Below are 14,037 nucleotides of genomic sequence, written 5' to 3' on the forward strand. Positions count from 1 at the left end.
CAATGTTTACTGAAATTAAATTCGGTGATTGCCATTTATACAAATTTAATGAATGTAAATAAAAGTCGTTTGGCAGGTATTTGGTTTTCCGATCATATGTTACTTTGGTTATTTAAACGCATATGTGACAGATACGGCCAAATACAAAATAAATGAATCATAAAAAGTGAGGACTATGTGGTGTAATGGTAGCACATTCACCCGGCAAGTGCGAGATCCGGGTTCGAGTCCCGGCGGAGCAAGTACTACTTAGATATATATATATATATATATATATATATATATATATATATATATATATATATATATATATATATATAATTACTTTCCTTACAAGTATGCATTCCAGGAGAGGTGCCATTGAATGGCCTGCTCGTTCCCCCGACTTAACTCCATTGGAGTTCTTTTTCTGTGGTTATCTTAAAGATAGGGTGTATAATAAAACCACGGGATTTGGAAGAATTGAGGAACAGGATCTTAGAAGAAAGTGGTTGTTTGGAACGTGAGGAAACAGGACTACAACACGCTGTGGAGGCCTTGGTTGTCGAATCAATGTAGAATAGTAGTGATAGACAAGAAAATACACAAATGTTACAGATATATCGTTTTTTAATGTCATCTAACAGTACTTCGCAGAACAATACATAGTGAAGTATTGTCAACAATGCAAGTATAATAGAACAATACTATCGATTTCCATTGTGTTTACTGTATACAAGATGATACAGATCACTTGGACATTAAACAGTAATCATTCCAAATAGATGTTGCACTTTCTTTCATCTTTGTCCTATTTGACACCAGAGCACTAATTTAATTAATTTTTAACTTAGAAAACGCCCCTAAGGGACTCAATTTATTTTGCTGAGCGCGTTTGTTGAAAAAAATGTAAACAGTAAACGCGGTTTGTGTAATATTTTATTTGTAAAGTCTCATCCTTTATCTATTTTTATTTATAAATATATTTAAAGTAAATTTAAATCATCAAGTGCCATTTAAATTGTTGTTTATGGACTTATAATTGTTTCCCATTTTTTTATTTATCGTTTATTGTCTATGCCATCTATATTTGGAATAATAAAAGTTCATATTTTTCCTTCATTTTTCCAGTTCATATTATGAAAGAGTTATTCATAATCTCTTTCTCGGTAATCGGAAGATGAGTAATGGAGACCGGAAACCGGAAGTATCACTTTTTTGTTGTTCCGTTGCAGCGTGGCGGGCCCCGAATTTGTATTACTGTCTCAGACCGACAGATACGACTCGTATAATACTGTTTGGTTCTCGTTTTCAAAACTGACAGAAGAATTTCGCAATAAAATTATTGTTGTCTACTGAACTATAATAAAATATGCCACAAGCGATTTGTGGTGGAACTTTTTTTAAAGAATTGCGATCTTATGTATGTAGTCTATCTGTTACAAAAACTGAAACAAATATCGTAAACTAAAGGTTGTTTATTTTCGTATATTTGTAAGAGAAATTACAATGGTTTATTTTAAATACGTACTAAATCATTCGTATAAAATAGGTTCAAATCAATGATCATTCATTGTATACGCAACAGATGCTGAGAATCCCTCCAAACACTAAAGGTGAAACACTCTTACAAAAATAAAACTAAACTTTCAGATTGTTTTAATTTTTTAAATCTTCTAGAAACTTGTAAAAGACAATACGCAGAATGCCGGAGTATTAATGTTCACAAAATTGTGTCTTCAAATGAACATTTTACTGTATTACAGAAACAAAGTTGTAATAGCAGACATTAGCAACACATATCAAATTGACTTCATACATATCGGTAGTAGAAGGGCAAATCGCAGGGTGTTGAGAACTGTTCGATACCGCATAAAAGAGCCAATCCCTCATTTTTGCGGTCTCACTACAAAACACCCTTCGCTCACGACACAAACACCATTAAACCGTGGTGTCGGTTTCCACATCCCAAAATATTCCCTTTCAAGTGATGACGTCAATTATTACGTCATTAATATCTTTGGTGTATGTAGCGGGTAACGCGGTCTACGTATCAATATTCGCCTTAGCTTTTATGATATGGCAATGATTATGTAAAGTAAATTTACAGTTTTAAAAGTCTCATAAGAAAAATCATTAAAGCGTACCCAGGTGGGTTCACTTCTGGGGTCTCTAAGTGTTAAAGGCACTAACTAGCCTAAACATAAGGGCTTATTTACCCTAGCTCGCTTTGACTGGAGAGGCCGTTACAGAGCTTACCTCTTCTTCTTCGAAGGAGATATGAAAGGGATTGATGCCCAAAGCCGGCCTCACGGATATTGACAGGAGGTGGCCCCTAACCTAACCTTACCCATCCAAAATACCGTGTGTCACTCCGTAAGCAGCGCAAAGATTCTTTTAGGACTAAGTGCAATTTCTAATCTTCTTGTCATAAGAGAAAAAAATTATTAAATATGAATATTATTCCCAATATGGGTTTCTCTAACAAAATTGGAAAATATACTAGTTAAATGTAAACAATATCAATAGAACATAAAATACGTTTATTTACAACAATTAAAATATTTTTGAAATTGATTTGGTACAACCAATATTAGGAATAAGATACAGAATATATATATATATATATATATATATATATATATTAAATTATATAAATGGCAATAGCCTTATTTTTAATTTCAATAAACAATGAATCACAAAAAGTACTTGCTCTGCCGGGAGTCGAACCCGGATCTCTCACTTGCCGGGTTCGACTCCCGGCGGAGCAAGTACTTTTTGTGATTCAATGTTTATTGAAATTATATATATATATATATATATATATATATATATATATATATTATATATAAATATTATAATATATTACATAATTTTAATAAACGATACAAATTGTATGTATATATATATATATATTTTATATATATATATATATATATATATATTATATATATAAAATTATATATATATAATATATATATATAATATATATAAAATTTTATATATATATGGAGTTTCTAAATTATAAATTAACTGTTTGCATTGATCATTTCCTAGCAAAGACTATTGCTCGGGTGTTAGAAAAATTGTATTTCTGTTTGTGTGTCTAATTGTCCTCACAATAACTCGAAAACAATCTGACTTTCAGAGTTGAAATTTTGCATGAAACTTCGTTTATATATTATAAACACTGAGTTCGATGACATTGCCTGTCGATATAGTGGATATGGCTGAGCGTAAGAGATATTTATTAATTAGGTACCCATGATGATAAAGGGAAAAAAAGCAGAATAAATAAATTGGTAACAAAGTCAATACATCCATTAGATATTTAAACAAGAGACATATTAATACATGTAGTGTGGCTATAGCTAAACATATATAACATTTTTTCTATTAAATGTGTATGTAAACTATTATTATTTAAAAATTGACATGAAACCTAATTCTTAATGTATTATGTGGGGAAAATTTTACGTCGAGTGTATTTTTTAATATGTAGTTTTATTACGTCGAGAAAATATCTCATATGCAGACTTCTAATCTTTCATGAAACTTCATTTATACATTCATAAGTTCTATGATGCGCGTCAAATTTTTTTATGATTCTCATCCAGTCTATTTGTCCACAGCACATCTCTACAATAAAATAACATATAGATTTGAAATGTCCCATACAAACTCACCGTAGCCTGTTACAACACGTGGTGTGGCGTACTTCTACCTTGTAAAGATACTTAATTATTTACTTGTTTCTGTGGCAAGAAGACTACTTTGTGGTTAAATAGTTATACTTATATTTAATATTAATAAATGCCTTGTAGAAAGTTTTTTTTAGTTTAGGGATTGATGTAGACCGGTTCATGGCATAAACATTAGTGTTATCACCTTTTCGTGGCATCAACACTATGTTATCACCTTCTCGTGGCATCAACACTAGTGTTATCACTTTTTCATGGCATCAACACTAGTGTTATCACCTTTTCGTGGCATCAACACTAGTGTTATCACCTTTTCGTTGCATCAACACTAGTGTTATCACCTTTTCATGGCATCAACACTAGTGTTATCACCTTTTCGTGGGAGCAACATTTCGTGACATCATCATTTCGTCACCTTTCTTCTTTGCTACTGGACCTTTATGTTTAGACTTCGAATCATAGTACACGAATGCTCAGTATATCCAATAAATAATAGAATGTGTAGTTAAGAAAAGAAATGTTTTTAGAGTGGAACTCAATGTAATATTTTGGTAAGTAATAAAAATCAACTCTTTATTGCGCAATTTTTTCGCAAGCGTAAACAATTCTATTACATTAAATAGATAGTTTCTCATTATAACCTGTACATGTATTCATAAATACATTTTATTCATTTTCTCAGATCCATCACTTTCAGATATCCCACCGGATATCATGAATACATGATAGAACGCACTTTATACAAAAAGGCGTTATAGGTAAGTTGTAAATTCACTTTGACTGTCAGTTTTGTTTATAGTTTCATGACCATATTGAGGTGGGTGGTAACATAACGTTATGTTGATAACATTAGTCTATGGTACTGAGTTCCAAAGTTCTCCTTCCCTCTGGTTTCATATTGTTGGAAGTCCCTGAGAACCAATGAAGCCCCAAAGACTAATTACATACGCAAAAGGTGGATCGATTACGCAACTGTAAGCCATTTTTGGACCTAGAGAACACAACAGGGCAAAAAGCCTAAGACGACTATAGCACAAATTTTATCAACACGGTTGCTTCAGGTTAGTCCTTTGTGAATAAACGTTCCAGAAACATAGTGGAATTAACCTATTTCAAAGGGACATCATCCATAAACATACCCGGTTGGACCACAAGTTCATGATAACGAAGCTAAAATTCTATTACATTTGATTGAGGCTGGTTCATAGAATATAGAAGTATTCAACAAGAACATAGAGAAATTGCATATATCATCAGTGAGACGTAATCAAATTTGTTTATTAATGTGCACCCAGCTATTATATGTCAAGTGTAATGGAGTAGGCATGTGAGATGTAAGCATCCAAGAGCTTATCACACGGATAACAAACCATAACAATCAGTTAGTCACGCCTGTCGGCTGTTTTGTGGCATCGATTACCACCTACACGGATCTGTCACCGTTTATGTTGTACTTACTGATAACTTATCAGTAGACTTTATAGGTTACGTGATCTATCACCTAGTAAAATCTCTCTCTATAACAAGTCAATTCTATCCTATATTTTCGCAGAGAGTAATTTTACAGCCTTAATTAAATATTCATTTCATACCCACTGTAAGGTACCGGAAATTTACTTGCTAGATTATATATAAATTGAAAGTATGTTAAAACTGTAAAAAATGTTAATTGGAAAATTTTTAGAAGAATAAATTATTTGCTTTTTTACAGGAATTTTTCATTATACAAAAAAACTCTATTTTTGTAAAAAAGTGAAATGTAAAAGAATACATGTTATTGCGTTTTGGTACATTATTGGTTATTGGTCAAACCATAGTCACTAAATTTACAGTTTACTAGAAGTTATATATAGAAGTAAAAAATTTCTAAGTTAAAAAGTGCTATGCAGCTCATGTTGTTCTATTAGAGCTAAGTCCAGGTTTATAAAAAGGGACAACTTCATATTTAATTAGAAGTAACTTTACTTTCAGTACAAATGTTAACAATAAAATAAACATGATAGTGACAGACAGCGCAAACACTTAGTCAAGAATAATCAATTACATAATCAAAGAGACTTTTCTATTAAAAATGTGAAACAGATAAGATAGAAGGGCCTTTTTTGAGTGAGTACACACAAGATGTTTCTAGGGTTATAAGGGAAATAGGGCGAAGCCGGAAGGAGGAAGTGGAGGAAGCGGTGAGCATTGACAACCAGAGGACTATATCTTAGCAAAGATGTGCAGAACTAGATTAACGTGACGGAAATTGTAGTGTTGGTTTCATCACTTCGGAACGTCAGTGATGACGCATTTTTTATCAGGCTGAAGGTGTAAAGTAGACAGTGCCGAAGCGCTGAGAGAAGCCATAGTGTGAAGGAACCTCGAGGAAGTTTTTGCAGTTGCTCTCAAAAGAAAGGCTCCACATACAAAATCTTGATATGCAAATTACTAAGAAGGAGATTTCTTCTTCACTTTCATTCAATAATATATGTTTTACGAGGCCTAGATCCTTAGTGTATTATCCAAACTGTATAAATACCGACTATTTTCTTTGTTTGTTTTTGACGATGGAAAGATTGTGAAGGAAATATGATTTTTCCTTCATCGACTATTTTCCTTAAAATTGCCTCGTTAAGATTCTTAATATCTACTTGTCTGATTATGAGTGTCGAGCCAAAAGTACGATCTGAGAAAAAATATTTAGTATTTTTTACTTTTGTTATATCCACCCTTTCTACCCTATAGCTCACGATAAATTTATTTCTTCGGGAAAATTACTCTATTGATTTTAAGAAAAGCTACTGTAGATTGTGTCTTATATAACTTGATGTAAATTGACCTTTAGCTCCTAACTATAAAAACTATAGCTTCCTAAATAATAAGAATAGAACAATAAATAACTATGTCTGTTATTTCATGTAATACAGATTATGTTAATTATAACATCTCATGTTGAATTCTAAAATTAAAACGTTACTTTGGGATGCATTCAATTGCTGTTTGAATATACATAACAAAGATCAATACCTAAATATTACTTTGGATTACACAATAATATTCGGTCGATATACAAGCTCTTTTATTGTAGTGAGCACGAATTTAGTTTAAAGAAGGCAACTGAAGAACATCTTGAAATAAATCTCCCTTACGAAGGTATACACTATGTATTACTCGACGAAGTGTTACCCTATTTACCCAAAACAACCTATTTCCCCTAATGTGAAAAAATACTAAATGTGGGATTAAACACTCTCTGGATACTCCCATTCCTTTATACAAGCGGTATCGTAAAATATGCGGTTGTCAACCATTCATATTTTAGATAAGGAACTTTAAGTTTCAACTTGTAACCAACCTTGATGTTTACACTCTAATAACAATTTTAAACATCAAAAATTTCTAAGCCCTGCTTTTTCGTATTATGAATAATTTTAAAGATATAATTAATAAACATCAAAAACTGTCTTTCAGACATTTCAATAATTTATTATTAATGTTGAATTTGGCTCCAGTTCATATTCTTCCTTCCTTTACAATTGCACAATTTGGTGCACAATAGCTAAACTCAGCATTCACATTACATCAACCCTTATAACCATAGCAACGTTATGTGTAGAAAATCCTATTGCTCCATCATGCTTAGAGATCGAGTGAGTAACATCAAAGTGTACTCAGTTGTGCTCTCAGGTTGATGAGACAATGAGAATGCCAATTCACCTGGATTACATTATACTTTATATTTTGTAATCTAGGTGTCACTAATGTCGAAACGAGTAAAATTGTTTGTTTTGAGCTTCTTCTTCGTCGATTTTTTTCAAACTATTCACACGAAAATGGCTCCAGATTCCAGGAGTCAAGTCTGTAACAGATTCAGATTCGAGACACTGCATTAAGAGGAAGGTGAACTAGAGCTAAACTCAACATTTGTTTCAAATTAAGCCTTCTCACCATGGTTATGTTGTATACATTTCAACAATAAATTTTTGTGTTTTTTTTATATTTTCACCTTTTTGTAATTTAAAATTTAAATACTCAAAAATTACACAGTTTACAAGAAATGGATATAAGCGATTGGGTGCGAAATTTAATTTATTTAAAATAAGCTATCAGCCATAACTCTTCAACCCAACAGGAAGCCGTAAATGTGTATGATATACAACATTATTCTTACGGCGTAAAACTTAAAGTAATTTCACTGCAGAAGACCTTTAAAGAAAATGTGTTATCGCTGACATACCTCCGGTTATAACGTATACAATAAAATCTAACGTCTTGCACAATAAATATTTTTGTTCACTTTTAAAATGATTTACGCTCTAACCAACTCATGGAAGACTTCTTTTATCACTGAGCCGTTAATTTTTATCTACAACTTTAACGACTACAGTATCTTATGACTAATTTTTATGGTCCCATATTCTTAATTTATTATAGCAGACATAGCAAAGTTTTTTACTAGAAGATTACGGTTAAAAAAATGTTCTAAACACATATTTTGTTTCACACTTCATTATCACGACTTCAACAACACCTACAATTAAGAAAATATAATATTTGTATAAATGCTACTCTAAGTATCACAACTCTTACTCTGATAAATTATTCGTAAAAACTTGAAAAGGCCTTGGGCGGCTAATTTACGAGAGGAAGATTAACATTTGCATTTCCCATTTTCCTACTTCTTCTTTTCAAACACTCTACATTCCGGTTTGTAACAAAACTAAGAAACAAATGTTACAACTTTGCGTACTGCATTACCAAACTACTTTTACAACTGCAATAAACAATATTTTGTGTGTTAGTGTTTCGTTTTCTGAAAAAATTACATTCTACATTGAACTGATATTTTGGTAATTAGGTTTATTTAAATTATTGAGTGATTTTAGTATTTTAAGAACTTCCATATTAATGGATCTAAACGTATAATGCACGACATATCTGTGATTTATAAATGAAAAGTTATTGACTGTTTACTTTTTTAAATAAATTAAACTGTGCGAGTACACCTTTAAAATTTAAAGTGTATCCTAACAATTAAAAATTTGACTTAATTTTAGGTTTTGAAAAATAGAAGGAAAGCAGATTTCTAATGATTTGTATTATTTCACCTCCTCACTCTCAAAATAACAGGGACCGATGTCCACGGTGTATGTTAATTAAGATTAATGATTTATTATAACCACAATTCAGACAAGAAAATCATAACACATAGGTTTTGAATCACTCATAATAAGTACTACAAATAATAGTACTTATATCACTAACAAAACAAAATAGTACAGCTCCCAAACTACGTGTTTACGCCAAATTCCAGAGAATTCTCGTATTTTTCTCTAGTATACGTTACTGTATTAATTTATAACAAGTTAGGATAGTTTCTTATAATAACAATAGAATTGTTCATCTCGTTGTTGTTTTCGTTATTAATAGTATCTTCGGTTCAAATAAGTAAAAAAGACAATTGCAAAATCTAGAGACTTAGAGTATTGTTGTCGCTAGAAACACAATCACAGGCTACGCTGTTTAGTATTAAACATTTCCAAGTAATATAGTATTATAATAAATTATCCCAAAAATATTAACTGGCCTCTAAATAAAATTTAAGCTGTGTTAGTGGCCTACAATTCCTTAACCTTTACACTTCTTTAGCTTTAGAAAGCTATTGTTACGCTCTCTGTTTTTATTACAACATCTTCACTTTAATTAAAGTGCAACGATCTGAGCTGTTTTATTTTCCGTATATAAACAGTCTGGGACTGGTGTTTACATTTTTCGTGACCATCAAGACATTCTAAAATAAAATATATATATATATATATATATATATATATATATATATATATACAAAATTTATAATAACTGCAGACGGTAAAACGTAAGTATCGTACAAAATCATATTTTGTCGCAGATATTTATACACTCGTTAAACATATTAAACATAAGCGTTATACATACATTGGAACTGAATGCGTATGCAGTAATACAGTCAGTAACTGGGGGGGGGGGAGGTTAAGAACATAGCGATGATCCATAGGTTAGGTTAGGTTAGGTTAGGTTAGGTTAGGTTAGGTTAGGTTGGGTTAGGTTAGGTTAGGTTAGGTTAGGTTAGGTTAGGTTAGGTTAAGGCCCATCATGATCAGACTGGTGTCAGGTCTACTACAAGGAAAAGCACTGAGAAAAATAATTTTAATTTTTTTAATAAGCACTCGAGTGAACTGTGAAGAACATTTCTGGGAGAAATGTAACTACTGTTTAATAAAGTTAACGTGTTTTTTTAATCATTCCATAAACTAAATTCTAAATCCGTAAATATGTAGCCAGATACATAAAGAAATACCGTTAAACAGCTCGTAATATATTTTTGTCTACGTCCTTCATGGCGTTGGCATAAATTTAGCCAACAAGTTATTTAATAACGGAAGAGGAAAGCTGCGGTTATCGATCAAATGTTGTATACCATGTCAAGTACAATATTTCACTCCCCTACATCTTCAGGGAGTAGACATACTCCCCTCTCATACCTGTATTTAACAAATAGTACATTATATAATGTATAGATCAATGATTAGCTCAATGGTTAACCTGTTTAACTTCTTCACAGGTTAGGTTATGATTGCTTTATATCATTCTCGCTCCGTAATTCCTCACTCTATTTGGCCACTAACATTGACCAGCTGTTAAGTAATTATGTTATAGCGTCATTATGTCACTGGAGGGCATAGCATGAAACTTATGGGTACAGATAAATATATCAAATCGTTCTTCATGAAAAGTATTGAAAAATAATACACAGTATGATAAAATAGAGACATACTACAAAAGAAATTCGTTTATCTACTAAAATAGCTTTCTTCTATTAAAAAAATTAACCTCGTACTAAATTACAGGATGTTTTTCAGCACAACACAAAACATTCTAATACATAGCTGCAATATAGTAAAAGGTTACACAAAGGCATTCCAAGATACAAGTTTTAGAACATCCAGATATTCAGCGAAACACGGCTTCAAACTGTTTCTTTAGTTCCATGTATTCAAAATTATATTTAACCTTGTGCAACTCTCTTGCAAAACAGTACGATTTTTGTGTTTGAAGCCAATAAACCGTTCAACTTGCTAATAAATAAAAAATTAATAAACTTAATTTTTAACAGAATATCGCAAAGCAAACAAAATTACAGTGTGAGGAAAGCAAATATATACGAACCAAAAACATGTTACATGTTTTAAAGAACTAGTTGATATTTTCCAAATATTTGATATTATTAGAATCAACAAAATGAAATGGATTGTGCCAAACTCACCGGTTGTCCTTCGTTCATAACGGCAGGATCCACATAAGAGCATGAAACAAATCCATCCGCTTATCTTAAGCACTTATAGGGCAATACCCAATTCGACGAGACGTATCCGAGCAATTCAGCTTTTACATTGAATGATATCACATTTTATGAATGGTTATATGTTTCATACATTTTCGGATAAACTGAAAAATCCACGAGCAATCAAAACATTACTAACCATTTTATAATTTAACATCTTCAAGGTAAATCTTACACTCATCAGTCCATTTATGTCAATCTCGCATCAGTATTATTGGAAATCTGGCTGATTTTTTTGTGGTTATGACATTCAGAAACGGAAAACCCAACTTCCGGCTTCCTGCCCAAACTTCCAATGTTTGATACCGGCTTATATGGTGTAGCACGGTCTTGTGGTTGTATCTACCATAATTTTCAATCGATCAAACCAAACTAGGTACGATAGTTGTATGTTTAAAATATACTGTTCGGTCCAATTTTTGTATAAGCTAAACTGGGCATTTTAGAACATAATTGTGTTTAAAACTATTAATTGAAGCATTTCGTGGACTTTTTATTACGTATTTTAAGTCAACCAACAACGTGTTGTTATAGGCTGACCTTCTAAGTTAAGGTCAGTTATATTATATGTGTGTGTTATAATATATGTGTATTGCCTAATGTGCTTTTATATAAATGTGTATATATAAACATACTGACAAATTTTGCATTTTTAAATGAATATGAATTAATAGTACCTTTTTATTGTATTAGTTACAAAGAAGATTCAAATCTCATCGGGACGTGATGTCTTCCAATGTATTATCTCAGTGTTAGTTCTATGGCCCAACGCTAGGGCTGCGCCACGTACCTTTGATTGCCACCATTTAAATATTTACTACCTGAGCCTTTTACTTCACAGATAGCAGTCAGAGCGCTTACTGTTGCCGTACCTCAATTTATGGCATTAGAAGAGTTATCTCTTGTGTACCTAATACAATCAACGGTGTATGATATCAACATGTAATTCAAATTAGAATAAATGATGACACAGAAATTATTACAACAGTCCAAACAACATTGACAGTAAAAGATCGAACACTGACAATCAGAGCGCGACAGGTCAAGTGATCCAGTTGATGACGTCACGCTCTTGACTACTGGACCGCATCGAGGACTGGTGAGTCAATAGCGTCACCGTCACGGCCACCAGTAGCCAACAGTCGCTCCAGTCACCGCGTTGATTGATGACGCTTTGTTCACAAATTCAGGCTTTTACCTTTAAATTTATAAATTCTAAAAAGAAACACTAAAATGATCTGCACACTACGACCAACTTAAGGAAAACACTTGATTTACGTTCTTTAGATTATAATTAGCTTCTTTCAATTTATATGTCAAACCAACTTCCTTTTTCTTATAATAATCTATTTAAGTTATATATAACCTTCTGAAGGTTACATTTTAATCCCTTGTCCAACGCTCACAAACACGTTTACAATTTGATGAGCATGAAACATACAGAAAATACTCAATCTGAACTATATATTATGCCTTGATGCCATCTACAGGGTGTTCCAACTTTTATACACATTGAAAGGATCTTGGAAACTATAAGAGATGCAGCAAAGATTAAATAGATCACGTTGTGTGTAATAACAAGACCAACAAATTAATGTGATTAAGTTAATAATTATTGGTTGTGTCGTTCACTCGCTCGCTCAAAAACTGTTTTTGGTAAAAATGTTCAAACTGTCACAGCTCTATTTATTTTACCAATTATGTTACTATTAAGTATTGTACTCCAGTTTTGACAATTTTTAGGAAATCGTCTTTCAAGTTGAGTAATAAATTATTCAATGAATTAAAGTTATGAATTTATATAAGGATTCAAACATATTACGTGAGTGTTACAAACTTTACGAAGTATTGATTTTTGTTATTAACATTTTAATGAGAGATTGCATTTGAGATACACAACTTCTTAACTAAATATATCATGCTAGGTCATTAATGCTTCATGCTGATACTTGAGATGATGTTTACGATTATATGTGAAGGAGTAAAAACTATGTTTTTACTAAATTACTCTTATTTTAGGTATACTAAATATAAAATATATATGAATTAAATAAATACTTCGCTGTTTACTTCACATAAAACATATTAAATATGTTTTTGTCAAAAATAGGATCTTAAACGTATTCTTCATATAAAAATTAAACAAATATTAGTGCTTAAAACATATATACATTATTAATAATATAATCAGAATGAAAACATCAAGAAGTAGACATGGAAGAAAAATACGATGGATATATGAAAAACCGCTTAGTGATTCGACTTGTAGTCCCAAACTTATACTGATGTGTCACCTTATTATAAGACCAGTATGTTACTTTCGAGATATCTGTTATTGTTTTTCAGTTTTCTCTCGTTAAGATCTAATGATAACACTTCAGTTTCATCCGTGAAGAAAGTCTTATATCACAATAGCAGCTACAATACTGGCGATACTGAACAATACATACAAGATTAACATAAGAATGAAGGTTTAAGGCGCGAATCTTGCTGATTAAGGTATTTCCTGTGTTAAAATACAAACTTATTACTTTTGATACACTGCTTACACGAAGGCAACATATTTTGAGTAATACTAGTTATGTGAATGAACAAGAATAACACAAAAAAATAATTTAATTTTTCATGAATTTATGCAAAAGTACACTCAGGTGAGTTATTTTAATAGAACTTATACATAGTCTAACTATTTTTTTTGGAAAATAAGGACAACTACTAATTGTAAAACACCTAGGCGAGAGGTTAACTATACAGTTAAAAATAACTATTCTGAGCTTGGAACAGTCTGTATGTAACTTCCCTGTAAGTCTGCTCCCCTTGAACTGTTGGATCAGGATTATGTTCGGTTACACTCGAATCTTGTACGGCTACAGAAATCGGAAATAGTCACACATAAACCTTTTAGTGTACATCATAAAAAGCTACACCTGCAATTTCCCCCACCTTAAGCACCCACAAGTAGAAGGGCAAAGTATATGAGAACATAAAACCTGT

The sequence above is a fragment of the Homalodisca vitripennis genome, chromosome 8, assembly GCF_021130785.1.
Source record: "Homalodisca vitripennis isolate AUS2020 chromosome 8, UT_GWSS_2.1, whole genome shotgun sequence".
NCBI lineage: Eukaryota > Metazoa > Arthropoda > Insecta > Hemiptera > Cicadellidae > Homalodisca > Homalodisca vitripennis.